The 19,637-nt window shown below is 31.1% G+C and overlaps 1 protein-coding gene across 2 annotated transcripts in view; it reads left to right on the top strand.

Moving 5' to 3' along the window:
* Window positions 1–19,637, top strand: part of LOC131842237 (brain tumor protein) — a 459,207-nt gene that overhangs the window by 116,046 nt on the left and 323,524 nt on the right. Inside the window, exon 1 of one of the 2 annotated variants that reach the window (XM_059190778.1) lies at window positions 15,522–15,862. The exons of the other annotated variant lie outside the window; for it this stretch is intronic. The gene's annotated coding sequence lies outside the window, so the exon portion shown is untranslated. Of the gene's footprint in view, window positions 1–15,521; window positions 15,863–19,637 lie in introns of those variants that run through there. 2 annotated transcript variants of the gene reach the window in all.

Below are 19,637 nucleotides of genomic sequence, written 5' to 3' on the forward strand. Positions count from 1 at the left end.
CTAGCTACAAATAGAATTTGTTTGTTATTTACATAATAATAAATAAATAATGGTATTGAAGGAGATATTCAGTGGCTAATCAAGCAGTAGCTATATTTTTTTAACAGTATCATTACATCACATCATCATCGTCTTATAACGTGTCATTACTGTTGCTAATGAGGACTAAGATGTCATATCAATCTTTTAATTTTACAATGTTGTCACACCCTTCTTTTGAAACAGCATACAAAGCACAAGCTGCTTAGTAGCTGAAATAAGTGATACAGAGGTAGGTATATGACTTCGAACAACCACAGGGAAAATATGGTGTATAAAAACATTTTTAAGTAAATAATTACACGAATTTATAGATCAATTTAGATAATGATCCGCTATGTCTATTTGTTAAACCACTGCCTCTAATTATTCGCTTTGCTTGCGTTTTGTGTTCCATCAATCGACGTACCTAATAATAGTTATTTACGAATTCCCGGATTGAACAAATTGAATGAACGAAATTGCTGTAAATACAAATGAACTATTCCGACACAACACCTGACTACAATAATGATACGTGATGTTGAATAACAATTAAAGAAGTTAGAACATTGTAATTAAGCGATTTAAATAACAAATTAGTTTAAATTTTTGTTAATATAATAAGTGCTCATTTCTGGTTTGAGAATAAATTAAAGGTGCTACATGTGAGATAAGATGAGATATGAGTTGCTCAGTGTCACCAATTCCAGATGCTTAGCAATTTGCTTTCTAAGCTGTTTTTCAGTTGTGGGGTGAAATTACAGAATCAGAGGCATACCGTCTTAGTACTCTGGAATAGCACTGCATAAGTGTTATTACGGGCATTTCATGATAACGTGATGTTCATAGTTCTACTCATGTACATACCTATAGTCAACGGTTACAGCTTACCACCAACGGACCCGTTAGCTTGTTTACCATTACCATTGTAATAACATAAAAAATATATAATATAAATCTAGTAAGAGATCAGCTTACAACCGTCTTTTCGCTTAACTTAGTTTATTATCAGTGTTTACATTACCCAGACGTTGACTTTATTTTCTTTTAGTATGATAATGATGCGCCCGCCTGCGCGGATGGCTTATGCAGGCGGGGCACCAGTGTAGGATGCTAAGATGAGCATGAGGTCAGGTCCGTTAGCCCATCGTAACAAATTCACTAGGAATTTATCACGGTGATTTCCAGGGGGTACTGCGTGGAGGACAATCTGACTTGGTACATTTCTTGCAATGGAGCAGTTAGTTCACATTACTAACAATCGGTCCCCCACCACCCCTCCGTCCCATTGAACATATTTGAACATACAATCTTTCAATAGGACAAGGCGCTCTCATCATAAGAATTCTCCAATCGATGTCGTTTTCCATCAAAATGTACCATTTTAAATGGGAACATATGTAGTATGTATATATGTAGTATATAACAATTCCAGTTGATTTTTAGGGAAGGAAGATGTAATTTGTGTCGTTTCATTTTCCGTTTGTTGCTCGTACAGAGAAATTGTATAGGTACAACTAATAAAGCCTTTATGAAATTATTAGACGTGCTCGAGTAAACCTTTGACTGTTGTAAGGCAGCAATCAGGAAAATCCGTTCAGCTTTGTCGACAAATTACTTATTTATATTTTAAACAAGACTACTAGTTGTTTCTCATGATTTCGTCTGCATTTTTTATATAAAATATTGATCTCCGTCCAAGATACAATTAAGATTTAAAAGTCCGTCCGTCAAAGATAATTAAGATTTACTCCTGATGGTCGTGTGTTCGCATTCTTGTACAAATATTTGTATTCATAAGTATGATTATTTGTATCTGTCTGGCTATTAACTTTGTACGTAAACTGATGAGCTTCTAAATGTCAGTAGTATTTATTCTTCTATTATATTCATTTATGGCAAAACCGCATTCGGTTTAAAATATTATTTCAATAATTTGCACAATATAATTATATACTAAAAATTTTCATAATGTTGGCATACTGTCATCATTGAAAATAATATCTCTAATTTCGTTCCAAACATCTTCCTGCCAAAATGCGATCAATGAAGTAAAATTCAGTCTTTAATGCTTTACATTAAGGGCCAAATATTATGTAATGTGTTTACCTACCTCGTTGCAGACCGTACCTAATAGCGACCATTTACGTAGCTTCCAACATTTACATTTATTTGGATTTTAAATTAGAACACCTGTTGGACTTGCAACAAAGCGCGGACGGACCCGATAATTTGTTTATTTAATGTAAATTGTACCCAGCGTTAACAAATTTGTAAAGGAACGTAACACCATTAATGAAGTCTTTTGAGTTCAAACCGTTTGAACCGGATGATTTTGCCAGAATGGTGGACATTTCGAATTGTATATTTTGCTGGATACCCTAATTGAGAGTTGATTACAGGCTTATATTTCTTTTATTTCGTACATTGTTTTTCTGCTCATTATTGTTTACGTCATTAATATTATTTTGTACTACAGGTAGTAAAATATAAAAACTATCTATTACCCGCGACTTTGTCTGCTTTTTATGAGTTATGATATAGTCTATGTCCGTTTTGGTGTTACAATATACGTGAAATGTATCCGTTCTGGATTTAAATGTAAAAGTTTCATTATCCGTTTAGCCGTTAAAAAGTAACAACCAAACAGAGGGATATGTATACACACTTAAATATTAATAAAATTTATTACGTGAATGTTTAAAACTTCTCTAAAAACTCTTCGTCATCGTCTTTAAAAAATCTTCTACAGTATTCATAAATTAATTAATTTCGAATAATCATAATTATTTTGCGGGATTCTTAGTAATGCTTACTATCTTTGTTGCTTAATAGACAGACCAGAAAATATTAGTTAAGTTTAAATATGTAATAAAGATTGAATAATAATAATCCTGAATATTTCCATTACAACGTACTCTTTATTTCATACATACAGCTACAGGCTTATACATACCGCTTGGAAATCTTAAGTGTTTTACTGATTTGTATTAAATTATTTATTTTAATAAAATATTTATATACATATTATAAAACAAAGTCTGTTTGTGATTATTTCAAAGAGTATCGACCAGAATCTCATACGGTTTTCAGCAGTTACTATATAGTTGTAGATATCGACAGAGTAACTACTGAGGAAGGTTTGTATGTATGATATAATGTTCTACTACCCGTGCAAAGAAGCAGGTTGTTGGTTGAAAATAAAATAAAGTGCTAAAATAAATTATAGGAACGTACATATCGGATATAACGGGCGGTAGGGAACAGGCACTAAGTTAGTGCAACGTGTTTGCCGTGGATACCTCGAGGCAATCTTTAGACCACGTACTATGATTTAGTGAGGTTACGTCACTAGACAAATATAGTATCGATAAAAATATTCACAGTGGTTTTTGTGTTTTTATTTAAAAAAATATTGGTAGAGAACAGACGTGTTCTATGCATACTTAGTATTATAGTTTGGAATGTACTATCTGTATACCTGCCTATGTCTATGTTTATTACCTCTTCACTACTAAACGAATGAATGAGGCCTAATGAAATTTGGCAGGAAGATAAATTGTATCAAGTATGGATATAGGCTACCTTTTAAGTCTTAAAAAGCAGACGTATTTGGGGAAAAAATAGTACAGATGCTAGTCGTTGTAGTAATGATTATTTTTTGTTTAAACCTTACATCATGTTATAATGATAGTTGTATATAGTAGTGGAACTATATTAAAAATGTAGTGTAATTGTTTCACTCTAACAATAATACGAGTACTGATTGCAATAGGTTAATTGTTTCTTCACTCAATATGTATGCGAATATCATGACGATTGATTGAACATTATATAATTTTTCGATTAAATTTACATTTCGTAAATTTAATCGAAAAATGATATTTTCTATTTTCCATACAACTAGTACATAATTAAGTACCACAATGGAGCTTATCCATTTACGTTTTAGGAACAAATGTTTTGCTCCTATTTTGTTTGAGATTGAGACCGCTAATATCAAGTCGTTTCGCAAAAAATAGGCATTACTGATTCACACAAAATTTTGATTGATGTGTCAGAACAACATCTGATGAAGAAAATCATTAATTTCATCAATTGGAGTTGTTAATAAATATCGATATGAACAACACTATTAATATTATGGTTTACAGGTGAACTTAAATATGGATAGATGCACCAAGCTATACAAGTTTATGTTGGTTTACATATTAAAGTTACCTATTAATGTATTTATAACTTTAAGTCTGTGAACAGAGAATTTACTTTTCTTTGTATTAGGGCTATGTAATACTATTTTTATCAATGTTGTAATTACTATACCGTTATTGCTCTTTCAAATTCTATAGCTGACTTTTATGTCTATGATACTGAGGTATATTTTAAAATATTCGATTTACAATAGTTCTCTTTTCTACCATTAGAATAAAAAAAGTATATACTTATATAATTATTTAAAACATACTTTTAAAAATGTATAATATGACAGTAAATATTTTGTTTTAGCCTAAAGAGTTTATACCAATGGTTAAATAGTTTCTCTTAGCTATCCATTTTTATATATATTGACAGACAGACAGAAAGACCGACAATTTTTTTCCATACAAATTTTCTCAAAAAGTATTAAGTGTCACAGTTAAATATAGATACATTAGTGACCCTGAATCGCGTTGCCCCGTTATCGATACCGGCTGAATTCCGAAATCCATTTGTCAGGCAAGTTGTGATTGATTCAGTTTGTTCGTTAGCTGTAATACAAACTTTATATCGATTTGTATTGCGATTGAGGTAAGAGCAAGTTTTAAGGTCACCTTCAAGATGTCCCTGATGATATAATAAAACTTTTGTAATAAGTTTTTATGTAACTGGAATGGTAGACATGCTGATGGTCTACGAGGTGGTAAGGAGTATCGTCTATGAACAGCATCACGGCTATCACATTATCACGTTAATACTTGTGATACCACTCATGTATTGCCATTACAGATTACTATCTTAGTAATGCCTCTTATCCTGTAATTTCCTGTCTGCCTGCCTAATCTGCACCCTAATACAAGTCTTATAAATTTAAACAAACTGGGTGCCAAATTGAAAACTGTAAAAACAAAAACTGAATTTAGTGAAACTGAGTGTTGTGAGTGGTTAATCAAAATTACTTTATTATATATATATTTAAGTTTATATTTAATATTATATTATATCATAGTTCTGTTAGTGAACATATTTTTTTATACTTGACAATAATTTAAATAAATCTCCTTTCTCATAGTATGTTTCTTATATTGTTATTAACCTAATAAATATTAATAATTACAATATTATAATATAAATATTTAATAATAGGCATAGTTATTTTGTGTTTAAGACCGAACTAAATTCTTGGTATGAATGAAAATAAAAAAACGTATATGACTTAATATAAAAAAATATTCCTAAAAACCTATATTACGTTGATATAGATTTCTAGGAATATTTTTATTTTTTTAGTAACGGAAGTAAGTCGTCATAATTAATCTGAATCCATTTAACCCCCAGCCTCCACCGTAGGAAGGCAGTTAACTGCAATTTAAAATTTTATTTCCTCAACTCAATAAAAACTCATTCCATTTCCATGGAACCTTCAACTTTCCCAAACGATATGAACCAATAAAAGTAACCCGAGCATTATTACAAAAATCTTTAATGCCTCTTAGTGGAAAAATTCACGAAAAGCTCTTCGCACCTCATCGGGAAATAATAATCCTTTTCTCTCCTGCTACAAAGAGAAAGCCGCCGAAAGAAAATTAACAAAGTTTAATGAAAACATTCGGGGAGATCGACCCCCTCCCCTATAAACGCGCAAACAGGTGTAAAGGTAAATAGATAGATGAATATAATACCTAATATTCTCCAGGGACGGCGTCGTTAGAGATGGGATTATGGAATGTCGACTGAATAATAAATTATACCGGATGTAAATTTTCTTCTATATACTTAAAAATTACATACTTATTAATTTTTCTAGCTCTTATATGACGATATCTTCATACACTCAATCTTTAAACTGCCGCTTTCGCTAAGCCGTGACTTCAGATATATTAGATTTTAATAAAATTAAATTTAAAAACTACAGTCTAAACTGGATGTTATATGTATTAAGAACATATTTAATAATGGAACTGCATGTAATTGTACTCTAAAATTATATTATGAATATATTTATATATAAGTATAAGTATATAAAATCTTATATTATTTTATTTATTAAAGGACAATTAAGTTAAAATATAATTTAAAAGTATCGATATTATTTTTACTTCACTTGTTTCGAATAAAAGATAATATCCTACGCGGAAGCTGGCCTTACTGCTTACAAAGGGGACTCACAAAAATATACATTCAAAATTTGAGACCTTTATTCGCTACCCCAGTTGCGTTTACAGTAGGTAAGTTTCTTTTACAATAAAAATGTCGGTTCGTTCAATTTGCTTTTAACATTCAATTATTTTGAGTTTTATTTTACGATGAAACAAATAAAAACCGTTGTATATATTTTGTCAAATAATGTCAATAAATGTAAGCTACAATAAAAGGACACTTAAGCTGTTGAATTTGGTAAGAATTTTTTTAACAATGTTTTGTGTGTGGTTTTGTTATAAGTTCTCAAATTGTCCCATTTACACTGTGTGTAATTAGACAGACAGTCATACATTTAATTGAATATTTGACCAGTTGCGTCCAGTTGCAGTTGAGTTTCTTGCCAGTTCTTCTCTATTGAATCTGTATATTGAACTGGACGGTAGGGAAAAATTATAATACGTAACATTTGACGTTTATAAGCGGCTAAAATGATTTTTGATTTGATTTCATTTGATTTGAAGATAATATAATAATGTTGACTATGAACTGGTCTGATTTTAGATTTGTATGATATCCATATGGTCTTGTGAAAAATAACTGGAAGAAAAGGGGCAAAGCCTGTGTCCAGCAGTGGGCTGCGGTAATGATGGTATCCAAACTCTTGCACAATACAAGATAAATCCTCATAAATCAAATATATCGTCTTGACTCTATCCTACTAGAGTAAGCTAAATAGAAGTCGGCACGAGTGATCCGACCGAGTCTAACAATATGTGAATTATATTGTTGATACTCGAAACGTGTACCCTATTCCTCAAATTATATTTTTAATCGACAGGGCCTGGTTTTAGCATTTTAAGCCTTTTAAAACGTTTACATATATAGGTACATGTTATTTTATCTTTTATTCTATCCACAACAATAATAAATCAAAGTAAAATGACCATAATTATATAACGCTGTATACAATTATGGTTGGTGTGATAAATATTTACTACTTCCAGTGGAACTACCGGAACTAGTAAATATTTGTCAGACCAGTTTGTAAACTAAAAAAGGACGTGTTAATAAAAAAATTAACAAGTTAGGGATAACAGTCTAATATCCGGAGTAATCCAGCCTTTGCGTGAAAATTTCTATGCAGATAGCCAAGACAAAGAGCTCTGTAACGTAAAATGGGATTCTAAATGCAATTGTTGCGAACAACAAGGCACAGAACTTGTTATCATGAGATAGCGGTAGCGGGTTGAATACGGCTATGCTAATAATATCCTTAGACGTGCTAGTAGTATCAGCAGGTCTACTCTGGAGTTTAGTCTCAATATGAATTTCAATCCAATTTAGATTTACTGTTTTAAATTTGTTTTTTTTAATTGGTCATTAAATATGGAATTAAAACGTCGTTCAATCATTATATAAATGATAGTATAAATCATATAAAAAATTCCAAGCGAGACTATCGAAAGTTATTAGTTTGGAATTTACTTATAGAGAAGATAAGTTAGTTAGTACATTGTAAGGATCATCTTTCTCATTTTGCATATACATATATTAAACAGTGCTTCAAGCAACTATACACTTATTCCATAATTTATTATATTCTAACAAATTAAGTGAAATAAATATTTATTTTGAATACATTTTGAGACTATATAATAGATGTCATTGTATAAATCCATTAGTAGTAATAATTTAATAGTTAATCTTTTTAATCGTTATTATCAAATCAAATCTTGTCAACAAAGTTGAAATACGAACACTCTAGTGTTCGTATTTCAAATAAGATTACACTTTGAATGTATTCCTGTACTTGCTTAGCTGTCTAATTCCGCTCCGCTTATGCTTATTACTGGGTGTAAGCTCTCTTCCCAGTTAAAGTTAATAGGAACGTTAAGCTCACGGGTTTATTAAGTTTTAAACAAGCACTCGCCTTCGTTTTATTATGTTTGTCCATGGAAATCGATATCTTCATCTAGTTTTTATATTTATTGCTTATTTCAATTTTATATCCGTAACATTAATGCTGTTAATAATAAAATTTTATAGCTACTATTATTGTTATTAAAGGAGTACACGGTTTTATGATAGAAATTTCATTTACTAGGAGGAAAACTTGCGTTATTTCTTGGTTTAGAAGAGGACTTATTTGTTTGTGAATTGTCTGGCATATAACTGGAATAGTTATATTATATGTACTACTTTCCTATGTGTGTTTTCCATCCTTGTTATTGGCTGAAATCTTTTAACTATTTTTAATTAACATTAGTACCAGAATTTAGTACCTGTTCCAGTTTACTTATTTGACTTTGATTTACTTATTGTTACCTAGTATCATTATACAGTTGTTAGGCGAGAAGTAAACATACATATTAATATTATAGATGCTAAGAAATAAATGTTAAATTTTCACAGCTAAACGGCAGAGCGCATTTTTAAAAACAAACATTTACTGTACAAGGATGGATATAGTTTTCTTTTATCAGAAAAGCATACAAAGTCGCGGTTTTCAGATAATAATTATATTATATCAATGTAACGGATCATTATTGCTAGGTATATCTAATAAATAAGCAATAGAATATTACTATTCAGTATTACTGCTTTTTATATAATAGAATAACTAGCAATCCGTACCGGCTTCGCACAGATGCATTACAAATCTATCGACTTGTTCTATACTATAACACGCAGGTATTATATTTACATTTAAACCTTCCTCTAGAATCACGCTATCTATTGATGAAAACTGCATTAAAATCCGATGCGTAATTTAAAAGATATAAGCAACAGACTGCGGCGGTGACTTTGTTCTATACTCTGTAAAGATTTTTCGTAGAAAATGCAACTTACGTAAATTCAATTAAAATCCATTTTCAATTACTCCCGACCTATGGTATCGACATTTCCTCTATAGTAACGCACACTCGTTTTCGACGACTTTGTTTTTCAGTGGAAGCATTTTAAATTAAAATATCGTGCTTCACAAAAATAAAATAGAAAAAAATAATGTTATCATGGAAAAATATGAAATGAAATGTTCTCTCAGAGTAGAAATATACGTTAAAAATTTAAAATACAGTTAAAATATATATTGCATCTGAAATGCATGTATCATTTTTAAACGTTGCAAAATTGATTTTGAACGTGCATTTCAATATGAGATTATATTCTGTAAATAATTATTTTAAAGTTCTTTCATCACAAATATCTTTTATGCATTTTTATATTATATTCCTACATATAAATGTATTTCCTTTTATTATTTGTTTCTTTTAATAAATAAAAATCGGTTAATATGTAACTATGACGTAACTTCCTTCCATTAAAATAATTATAATAGTCTCTAACTGAGCAGAGCTTGTGATATGATGCTAGACAACTGATATAAATACTTAGATGTTTTTGTAAATACATTGGACCAGTCGCCGGTTCGATTCCTCGCACGGTGCTTTCTATGTAAATTAAGGTCTGGGTGTTTTCTGTGTTAAGTGTGTATGTATTTACAAAACGGTAACAGTTACAGTGGGACTAGATGGCGCTGTGTTAATTGTCCAGGTTAATTTATTTATTTATCAGTTACATAAAAAACTAATTGTCGTATGTAGTATGTCAATATAAATAAAATTTCCCGCAGACGAAGTCGCGTGAGTTTCTAGTTCAGTCTATAAGTTTCATGGTGGTAATTTACGCAATAGACTTGAGCAAATCGTTTATTATTCAGCCCACGTCGTACAAGAAATTGTATAGGATAGGGGAAACGTCCGAATTCGTATCCAGTGACATAAGTAGTTAAAGCCACTATTATGAAAACATAGAGCGGATAATGATCTACTGCCTAATTTAAACGAAACAATCTCATAAAAGTTCCTTTGAATAATAATTTACACTGACTAAACTGTATGACTGATAGATGTAGGTAATTGAAAGTTGTTTAATATGGAATACACAATGGAAGAGAAATATAGGTGACTCATATGTGGTTACGTAATAGTAGAAAAATATACATAAATATATTGTTCTGCTTACGAAGCGTGCGAGTACAGCCGTTTAAGCAGAGCCAAAACATATATTATTACAGATTTTATTTAATTCACTTCTCATTAGTAAGCTCACAAATTTGATGAATTTGCTTGTAGTATAAAATTCTAGATTTATGGTATTTAGTTATTAAATGTTAACATAGTGGTTGATTACCTTTACATAATATTTTCTTTATTTGAAAATTACATATTTTGTGTATTTTTATTCTTAATAAAAATTTTTGGCGGTTGCATGTTAATAATGTAAAATTATTGATCAATACACCTCATAAAGTATTGTTTTTCTTATTTACATGATAAATATTTTCTAAATAAAGAAATCCTCGGTAGTGTAATTGTCGGCTCTAAATGCAGCAACTGAGTGCCGGTCAGCAATAAGTTTCACACATAAATAATGCAAGCCCCGTCCGGTCGGTCGACGTATCGGCCCCGAATATTGGATTAACTATCTTATAACACTGCTCCGGCCGGATTTCTTAAGCTTTACCTAAGTAATTGCAGATAAATTATTTTACACACAAGCTCTAATACCTAAATTTCCTATTAAATAGACTTTACGTATAGAATCCTTAAGAAGCTAGGGCACATTTTATTCGTAAGATTTTAATAATCAACAAGTTTAATTTAAATTATTTAATTCTAAGTATTAATAATAATACCCCTGGCCAATTCACATCCTATAGTCCTAAGTTAAGCAGAGTTTGAGCCGTAGCTAGCCTTTACAGCTTCACGGGACTATAGGGGGCGAGTGCAGATGACACTCCAAACTCTCGGAAGGAATAATGGAGCAACTCTCTCGGAAGGAATGAAGGCCAACTCCCGCCTGATGGATACGACTTTAGTCTGAGGGCACCGCTAGGGGTGCTCAGACCAACGTAATTTCAATCTCCGTTTGATAGTGTTTTAGCTGCTATCTACTACGACTGTAAATAAAGGTGTAGGTACATTGACGTTGGTACCACGTGCACTGCGTGATAGAGCAACGTGCAGTGATGCATTAAGTTACACCGATGCAGTGAGTTGCACCGACGCGTGGGAACTCACTCACGTCATATTGCACAATAGCTACTTGCTGACTTACTCGCAACTGTGACAAGTCGGTTGCGATGTTGTCATATATCACTGTGATCAATTTACTGATACTTGTCACGTGATCCCAGTTGTAACACGTAATGTTGGCGTGTCACTACGAACTGGTCATGGATGTACGATGTAAAATTAGCTTAGAGCAACTGTACTACTAAATAATCATGTCTTTAAATATATAAATTATTTTTGGAAAAGAAATCAACACCCTAATATGAAATATATTGCTGAATAAATGTACAATAATGTTTACGTAATGTACTCTTATCCAGGGTCCTGTTCAATAGTAAATAGTCCCCCTGACTGTCTACATTTTTTGAAATAATATATACCCATTTGTATTACAATTCTATTACCATAAAAGTTTCATTAAGTTCCCGTCTTTTTAGTTGTAATAAGTTAACACATAGATAGACACATATGAACGTTTATAATTTTTATTATAGATGATACACTACTCATAACGTTACATATTAATATTGTTATTCTAAACCCCAAGAATCTAAATATACGCACTAGATTATAAAATTGAAAAAATATTATCTGTTACATCATACATAATGTACTCGTATAATTCTACGTTATAGTATAATTAAAGCTATTACATACAATTATTTTCAGTTTTGTCAGTTTTTTAATTAATTTGTTAATTTAAATCATGAAAAACAGGGTTTAGAGGTATGTATAAATTACTTATATTAGGCAAACGAATTTATTATATTCGTATGTAATATAGAAAGGTTTAATGTATATAATTCATCTATTACTATTTACTATTGAAGCTGTCTTTATGCATTATAAGAAAAAATATATACAGCAACTACATTATAATAAACAACAGGTATTTCTTATACCGTAACTAGTAGGATGGGATTTCTCAAAATTTCGACGGGAATGCGCGATAAGCCACGGAGAACAGCCAATGTTGGATAAAATAGCACTGCAGTGGTTTCGGTTTCGGCTGTGTCATTCATCCAGATTTAACGAGATTTCTGTCAGATTGTACTACAATTTATATCGCTGCGGACGTCGTCAATATACGCAGCTATTGTTTTTAATTTAATCACTGCGTATTTAAGAATAGTTCAAATTGGTAAAGTATCAACAATCTTGTATAGGTGCTGTCGTATTCGATTATAGCAATCATTTTTTTAAGGGGGGGTTTGGGCTGTTATCAAGTGCTTAGACCTGTAGCACTGAGACCTACCTAGATCTATTGTGCTCGCCATTTTTCAGCGTTGGCTTCATGGACCCATCTGGGTCAGAAATTGAAAGATATTCTTAGAGGCGATGGTTTTATCTCTTCAGGATAGAGTGTAAACTTTCCAAAGGAGATATTTCATTTATACAATTCAAACTAAAGAGGAATCACCACTACATATCCTATCCTGAGAAGATAAAAACCATCGCTCCTAAGAATATCCTTAAATTCTTGTCCCTGACAGATCTAGGTAGCAAACTTTGAGAAAGGTTGAGCATAATAGATCTATGTATGTCGTAATGTTATAGGTCTCAGCACCTGACAATAGCTCAAAATCCCCAAGAAAATAAAAACTTATTTTCTATAGGAATGCTATTTCTGTAGAAAAGTAGTTTTTATTTTATGTTACAGTTGATTTAGCGAACCTTGAACTCACTTAGTACTTTAGTATAACTGATAATCATCTAAATAATGCAACATTATCTCTACACATAAGAATAAAGTAGAAGGAATCTTTATTCAAATAAACATATCTTTTTAAGCACAGTTAATAGTAATTTTATTATGTCACGTTTGAAAATATTTTCTTTTTAATTTAGTTCAATTAATTTTAAATAGTAGTTTACGTTAGATTATAGATATAAGATAGCCCGTCTCTAAATATACAATCATCAATATCAATTCGAAGTTTCCAAAACATCGTGTAACATAAATAAGAAAAGAAAATATAGTCAAACTGAGACATTGACACAGTTTATGTGTCTACCAGATTTGAACACACTACCTCTCAGGTGTAAGTCGGAATACTAAACCACTAAACCACGACGTTCGTACTTTGTGAAGTTACTTAGCAATTTATTTACATTTTGTACTACACAAAGATGAGCAATGAGTACGTTGATGTTCACCTCACAATTATATTGCCATGTAATCGATATAAAAGTGCAACATGAATATTAAATACATTTCTACACGATAAGCATAACATCGACGAGTGTAGTTCATAGTGACAATATTTCGGTTATCGATAATAAAGGTCGATGAATTCCAAAGTTTAACTTTAGAAAAACTTAACATCACATCCACTTATTGACTATGAAACCTGATCTAAAGGTATAAATAGATGGAAGTAATAATAAGCTTCATTATTAATTAATTTAAAATAATTTGTTATTATTGGCAGGATCGTTCTATGGAGAAGTAACTGTAGAGTATTAATTTAATTACCTACTTAAATATAAATAGACATTAGAGGTATGTACTAAATTATATTTGACGCAGTATCTCGATGTAATAAATAGCTATTTGACCTAATCTATAAATAACCACCCACAAACTATTCCTTCAAAACGAAACAACTTCAACAAATATTCCGTTCGTTTGTTTGATGTTTATAATTTTAATTCACGGTCTATTCTATTTATATATATTTTATTAACCAAATTATATATTGAACAATATATTCATATCTGTACCATTACTATTTTTTTTTCAAATTTAACTATAAAATGTTACTACGTTGGGAACAATTAGGAATATTAATTCGTTTTAGTAATGAAAATATGCATATAAAAGAAACAATTATTAAAAAATATAAAATAGTAGTGATATGTAAAATATTAATTTTATGGAATGGAATAGATCGTGCATTAAAAGTATAAACTTCAACTCCGTTCCGCCTGAGAATTAAATAATATGTCCATGTTTTTTTTGAACTTCAGTTATACAATAAATTTTTAAACGGACACAGTATACAGTGTTTGACAGGTAAATAAAATTGTTGTTATTTACAATTTTCCACGCAATTTATTCATATTTTGTCACCACTTAAATCTTCCTTTTAGTTCTACAAATATTAAAAAAAAAAATTAACCAAATCAGTCCAGCCGTTCTCGAGTTTTAGCGAGACTAAAATTTTTCACATCATTTTTATATATAAGAGTACATAATGAAGTAAAAATAAAATACAGTTTCCGCGAAATAATATACTGTATCTACTTATCGGAATGTACCTAGGTTATATCTGCTTTTTAACATTAAATATGTTTGTGTTTTATTATTAACGCAGAGTATTTTTTATCAAAAGGAGACCTTTGTATGAAGTCTTCTAGATAAGTACCTCTTTAACTTGCAAAGCAAGTACTTGTAAATTGTATTCAGGTTGGAAGGGATAAGTATGGCAGTAAATTACTAAGTACAGCAGCATAGTCATAGTCTGTACATATAGCTTTCCATAATGAAGGTTAACATATTTCTCATTTTATACTTATAAAGAAAAGAACAAACCTTAACCGGTTCCTATATTATGATAATTAATTAAAATAATCATTTCGGTTGTATACACTAGCAACATTATTATTACTACTGGTCAGGTCAATCACCCATATTAATGTAAGTAATCAAATGTAAATAAAGATAAGATTGTCTACAAATTGAATAATTTCGATGTCATTGACATCCGATATTTAATCTTACAAAGATTATTAAACTACATATATCTCAGTCAGTATGTGTTGAACCCGCATTGCAAATTTGATACTGTATCAACAATATGATTACTTTTTAAACTAATGAATAAGTGTAACTTATTCATAAGGCGTCATGTTATGAATCGACGATCCTTGTCTATTCATATCCATGTCTGAATAGACATAGATATGTCGATAGTTCCAAATAATTGAAGTACAGAATTAAGAAAGAAAGCTTATAAAATTGGTTCGTATAATGTTATTATCGATAGAACGTCACGCACTAGAACGTCACTAGTGTTGTAATCGGTTATCGTTCGATCCAGTCTCGATGTGCGTTTGGCCAGTTGCCCGCGCGTTCACCACGCGCGAATCTAACATTGCTTATACGATAGACGTGTACAATCAATTCAATTTTTTAAAAATCGATTGACTTTGTTTGTTGTAATTCATTACACATCGTTATTGTACTGTAACACTATGTTGCGTATTTTTTATTAATTAGTGTTGTGAACCGATTGCATTCTGACGTGATATATATGTACGATATACATTTATTTGGATCTTCAACGATATAGTAACCAGATTGAGTTTTGTTGTGCAAGTGAACTTGTGTGTGTATTTATTTCATTTTGAACGTACATAATTTATAATTGTGTTACGAAAGTCGCAGCCGTCCGGTCACTTCTTGACTACATTCAATACAGGTATTTGAATATGACCTATTTTTTGTATCTTGTTACTACTTCAGTAGATACCTAGTAACATATATGTAGACTGTCTACAGCTCTTTTTTATAGAACTGGAATAGTAAACAACCAAATAAAAAGTGTACAAAGTCGAAAGCAATCACTAGGTAGCACTGACTGAAATGTATTTACTTCTTAGTGCAAGTACAAAAGCCTGAATAAATTCGAAAGTGCGTCTACCTGTGTGTCTATTTTGTGAAATCCGGCAGAACGGATTTTAATGAAATTTAAAAAACATAAAGATAGAGTGCATCACAAGTACGAACGTGGGATATCTTATCATCACAAAAAAGCAGGCGAAATCGCGGGAAAAAGGTAGCAATTCATAAATGCACTATATTTTCCAACATTTTTTTTTAGTTAGGTAGTACAAAATAAATGCCAACTCATGAGAAGTGTCATGGGTGTGACAGTATATTCTATACTGGCCACAACACTGTACATCAGGCGAATTTCTATTGAATATTGTTTATCTAGTTCTATAAAAAATTAATAGATTCTTGTCCTAGTTGCTAAAACATATTGGTATCGTAATAACTAAACACATAAGCGAAAACCTCAAAAATACTTTCACTTATTAGTATTTAGAAGGTCAAATCGCACAATTTATTCGCAAATTAATTATTTTTTTATCTGAAGGTTATTACTGTACTAATATTATTATTGTGACCTACTATTATGTCGCAAACATCCATACGGATATTATAAATGCAAAAGTATGTCTACGTATGTATGTACTTACCTTTTCACTAAAAAAGTCTGAACGAATCTTAATACAATTTTGCGTATAGATTGATTACGCTGATTGTTTATATGGAGTCCCACAGGGAAGTACACTAGGTCCTGCCCTATTTTTAGTAAATTATGTAAATAATTTATGGATGATGAATTCGCGAGATATGGATGTTTTTATGTTTGCGGACGTCACTGTTCTTCTATTTCATGCGTAACACTTTTACTTAACACTTTTATAAATTGTAATTCCAAATATTGTGAAGAGGAGGGAACTGGTACCTAAAATACAAGTTTCTACTTAGTTTAGGTACCAGGGAACAATTTAAATTGTAAATATTGGATGCAAAATAAAAATTATTATTACTATTATTAAAGATTCTCTCTCGAGGATGGACATAGGCTGTCTTTTATCTACAGGAAGAAAAAAAACTAAAAAGGAGACGATGTATTTAAGTATTAATATCAAATCAAAAAATATCTTTATTCATGTAAGTCTATTACAGACTCTTATGATATGTCAAATCTACCGCAGTTCGAGGTGCTTTCGAGAGAAAAACTGAGAAGAAACTCAGCTTCAATAAACTTAACGTGATTACAGATATACAGATTTATTTTTAAATTAAATTAGGAAAAATATCGTAACCACCATGTTTTTGCATTTTTGTCAAGAGAAAATGATCTAATCAGTGGCCGTAACCCGAACAGACCAGTCAGCAGCAGCGTAACCCACGAGCAGCACCCGTTCACAACGAGTATATCAGTTGTCTAATACCCATAACACAAGCATTGCTTAGCATAGGACTAGATGCCACTATGTGAGTTAAGCAGGGTTAATATTATTATCATCCTAATAATACTATAAATGAGAAAGTTTGCGAGTATGGACGTTTGTTACTCTTTCACGCAAAAACTACTGAACCGATATTGATGAAACTTTACAGTAATATAACTTACGCATCAGAATAACATGTAGACTATATTTTTATTGAAATTTAAAGCGGACACAGCTAGTTAATAAATATACAAGAAACCCACATTCGTATAACATTAGTATGATAGGAACAAAATTTCAGACATTTTCATGAATGTATTAATCGACCTTTGATAATTGTACTGCAGAATTCTCGCGTGATTACATTTCCTTGGAACTAATATGTTTGTTATAAGGTGGATGTACATTATTAGAACAGCAGTTAAACGTAGTTATATTTAAATAATTATAATAAATAACCCTGGAGAACTAACACAGCGCCATCTAGTGTCCAGTAAGTAGAGCTTGTGTTATGGGTACTAGACTAGTGATATAAATACTTACTACTATATACATATATATATTTGCCCATAGATAGTAATATAAAGACAATAATAGCATACTCATGAATACAAATTTTTGAACCGTGCAAGGAATCTAACCCGAGACCATCTGAGGTAATGCTGTGTTCTAAACCGCTAGACCACTGAGTCAAATATCAAATTATTTTAATGATTTTTTTTATATAAAAGAAATGCCAAACAAGTCAACGACCCACATAAGAGTAAAATTATCCTATGAACGCATGAACAGCACTATCTGTTAATATCACTTTATCTAAGGATATCACTTTATCATGTGACACCGCTCATTCATTGCCATCCCGGTGGACTAAGATGTCATGCCTCTTATCCTATACACTTCACGCAATACCGAAACATAAACCATAGTACTTAGCGTATAAAATAGGTAAGTAGATTTACATTATTATAGAACCGACCTGCATATGAATATTTTTATATCACCCCTTTTCGCTAACTTCCGGGACTCGTAGGGTCGATATCTCGCACGCTACAAACATTTGTATTGGTCTGGGATTGTTTATATTGGTCTGGGTGTAGTTTATGCATATTATGTATTTATCGAATTATTTCGATCAATTGTTTAGTATACATACTCGTAATATAAGCTCTGCTTAGTTTGGGACTACACGGCGCTGTATATACTATATGAATTATAGTGGGAGGTGTTATATATCTTATCATGAATGGCTACTGACCTTATTCTTAATTCACGGAGAGATATAGGTTATATATATATTGTACATCTTAATTTTTTTATGAAATTATAATAACAAACGTGCTGACATCTTACCTGGTGGCCGGAATAAAACTGTCTCTTTCTCTATGATTAATTTTATTTGTTATCGGTGTTTGCATCACCAGAGAGTTATTTATATATATATTGGCATTCAGTGTTTTGTCTACTAAATTTAAGCGACCGTAGGGGTCAAAGTGGAGTAGTAATCTACTGGACAAAATACATCCGCTCGTCAATAATCTTTAAAAATATTATTGAATTTACGGTTAGTTTGAATAATATGAACACACCTTAATAGTATTTAATACACAGATTTAGCCTTGTTATGATTTCATTATACGAGGAAATAAGATCCCAACGGGTCTTCAAGTACGAGAAACCACTTCCTCCCGAGTATTCGCAGGTTTGATTCTTGCATTGTACAGTATTTTATTTTATTTTATTTTATTTGAATGGTAAGTGGTAACCGTCACCTAAAATCATCAGTATTGAGGACACCATGTTACTATGAATAATAAAATAAATGTCAATTTTAAACGACACTTCAATTTTATTTATTTGTATATATACCTACCTTTTACTGTCTTTACGATGTCATTTATTAATTTTAAACTATAATTCAAATATTAATGAAAGCTGTATTATTTTAGACGGTAGCATTTTTTTCGAATAAAATATACTTCTCCAACATTATTATGAAAAAGTAGATGATTGACCAAATCAGTAATGAATATAATAAAAACATTTTCACGACTATTATCTCATACACAGCAGGCAGTCAACTATCGACACTGACAAAGTAACAGTTGAAAATGCAAACATTTCGCCAAGCAAAACATAACGCGAATCCAAACGTGACAGGGCCGAGTCTAACCATTCCTGCAGTTAATTTAATTACCCATATTTTCCATTACCCTAAAGCTAGTG

Source organism: Achroia grisella, unplaced genomic scaffold, assembly GCF_030625045.1.
Source record: "Achroia grisella isolate CSIRO2021 unplaced genomic scaffold, CSIRO_AGI_Agris_v1 utg215, whole genome shotgun sequence".
Taxonomy (NCBI): Eukaryota; Metazoa; Arthropoda; class Insecta; order Lepidoptera; family Pyralidae; genus Achroia; species Achroia grisella.